Source organism: Lepidochelys olivacea (genome assembly GCF_965140295.1).
Source record: "Lepidochelys olivacea isolate rLepOli2 genome assembly, chromosome: 9".
In the NCBI taxonomy this organism is placed as follows: domain Eukaryota; kingdom Metazoa; phylum Chordata; order Testudines; family Cheloniidae; genus Lepidochelys; species Lepidochelys olivacea.
In genome coordinates, this window is record NC_140419.1 from 7,855,054 (window position 1) to 7,855,366 (window position 313).

A 313-nucleotide genomic window follows, 5' to 3' on the forward strand; every position below is an offset into this window, starting at 1 on the left:
TGACCTCTCTCCTCTGTTTACTTTGAACAGATGTCTCTGATCATGGCACAAGCCTGAGCAGGGCTCATACGTAGTCTAATGAAGAGACTTATGTAATAGCTTTATTTCTCAACAGGATCCAAGTATGCCTATAATATGCAGATGTGAAATCAGCCCAATATGGAATTGGGATAATTGTTCAACCATGTCCAGCAATACCACCATCTAAGATAGGAGCTGGAGAACAGTTTACCTGATTAGAACTCCTGCACTTCAGTTTTCTACTAGCCGGGAGAGGCTCCCTTTTATTCAGAATTAAGTTACAAAGATGCAT